This window comes from Acyrthosiphon pisum, chromosome X (assembly GCF_005508785.2).
Source record: "Acyrthosiphon pisum isolate AL4f chromosome X, pea_aphid_22Mar2018_4r6ur, whole genome shotgun sequence".
NCBI lineage: Eukaryota > Metazoa > Arthropoda > Insecta > Hemiptera > Aphididae > Acyrthosiphon > Acyrthosiphon pisum.
This window is the reverse complement of record NC_042493.1, coordinates 28041242-28043536: the sequence shown is the minus strand read 5'-3', so window position 1 is coordinate 28043536 and position 2295 is coordinate 28041242. Positions and strand designations below refer to the sequence as shown.

General features: G+C 30.8%; 1 non-coding gene across 1 annotated transcript; it reads right to left on the bottom strand.

The window, feature by feature from the left end:
* Window positions 1-1883: 1883 nt before the first annotated feature.
* Window positions 1884-1924, bottom strand: Mir210 (microRNA mir-210). The gene has a single exon (NR_040136.1). It is a non-coding gene; the product is annotated as a microRNA mir-210 (primary transcript).
* Between the last annotated feature and the right edge of the window lie 371 nt (window positions 1925-2295).

Genomic DNA, 2295 nt, shown 5'->3' with positions numbered 1-2295 from the left:
ATTATCATCATCATAATCAATATAGGTACCACTGCAATATGTAATGAAAACTCGACGTCTACGAGCGTATGAGCCCGCCCTAGCGAAGATTTTCTAAAGAATTATTGCTAATATTATTAATATTATTTTCATTAATATGAGTCGTAGGTACCTGTGTACTCATATATATATAATAATCGTCAGTATGCCAAAATTGTACAATATTTCAATATTTTATTCTTTTTTTTGAAAGCATGTCCGAGCTTTCACCACCAAAATAAATAAGTGTATCGAGCTTTTAGTTGGATGTATTTCTACCTCTTGCACTTATAAACCAAATATGTTCGTCAAAAATTCATGAATTAAGGTCCAAGTAATAATCGTCCTGTAATATTAAGTTATCATATAAATATAACCATAACATTCGACTTGGAAGAGTGTTATCGGAATGCTACATTATAGGTATGTCAAATGTCAAAACTCTATGAAAAATTTAAAAAAAGTAAAATAATACCTTGAGTTATATAATATGACTATGAATAGGAATAGGACAATCTTTATTTTGGTGAAGGGTGAGTGTATTTAAATATTGGTTTTCTAAAACATATAATAAGTTATTATTAAAAGTCTTAATAATATATAGGTATGGGTAACATAAAAACATAATATTATTCTTTTTATATTTAATAAACATAGTTAACAATTATTCAAACTATAAAAAGAAAAACAATACATTTTTTTTTTGTGGCTATAGTTAATAGGAGCAAAGTTATATTATAAATATCACATCCAACTTTTTAAATATATGATGTACCATGGTCATTATTTTAACGTATACAAGTAATTGGTTGTATGTCAATAAAATTAAGTACCAACTTATTTCAAAATTATAAGCTTATAAATACATTTATAGTAACGTCATATAAAAAAAATTGCTAAACTAATAATTACATAAATAAATAATTTATCTAATTTGCTAACTGTCCAGTGTAGAATAGATTTTAAATAATTAAATTAAATTAAATTGATGTGTAAAAAAACTAATTTGTATAATACTAATATGAATTGTGTATGTTCTTGTTAACTCTTGTCTCGTATTATTATGTTTGTTAGAAGAATCAATATCTGTCAATAACGATGGAGTTTCTAATATAAAGTCATGTAACACTATGTACTTGTTATTTTTGTTTGGCTGAAAAATATATTTTCTATCAACATTATTTTAACTTTTTTTACGTCAAATTTATTCTTTTCTTCAGACTATAAGTCATTTTTATAGAATGTAAAAAAATGCTTCAAAATATTTTGCATAATGCACCACGTGTGCACATTAAAGAGTCAACTATTATTTTAAAATTTAGAAAATCATATAATATGTTTTTCACAGATCTAAAAATAATCATCCGTATTTTTAATATATAGTTTTAAAGTTTTTTAGGAGGTAGGTAACTATACTAATGATATCAAATGTTATTATTTTGAAGCAAAAAACGGAATATAAACGGGAAATTTATGGAAAAACGGGATATTTTGGTGTCCTCAAGAGATTCATCGGAACAGTTACGAGACAATACTACAAACAATCAGTTGAAGAATATGGGACGTTCTCGTAAATGAGTACTGTAAATGTCCTGTACAGTCGCTGCAGCACGCTCGGCTCGATGATACTGTAGCCCACTGTTAAGCAATTTGTAAGCCCAGGAGCATTTTCTAAGACCGTTTCTGGGGCCTCATGTTGAAATTATAAAAATGTCATCGGTGAAACACAAAAAAGAGGAGGATTTATGAACCTATTTATAAGCACTGCACCTTCATTATATAGAGTGCATCTTATATTATTATTATAACACAAAGGACAATCCTGCACTGCATTGGAGCTGTTACTGTAGCTGTAGCACCATTGTAGTTATGCGCACACCCGACATAGCCGATGTCACACGCACAAGACGTGTGGCGCCACCACTCTCCGTGTACAATAATATGATATTATAGGTACAAGTCCGAGTGGCGACTTTTAAGTAATTCTTGTGCAGTGTCCAGCAGCTACATCAAATGTGTTCGTGTGTGCGCTAGACAGTGTATAGGACACGTTTCCGGATGTATCCTGGTCCACCGGATCTCACTATAAAAACTTCCTTCTGCAGACTTTCCTTTCGTCGTCTGTGGGGCGCTGCCACAATAGCCGCTGTCACACGCACAAGAGTTATTTGTACGTCGCCACCGCGCGCACGGTTACTATAATATTATATTTTTTATCATTATATTTTATTATGGCCGTGCGCCCGCGCTCGCACTTTTTATAATTAATCTTGAGCA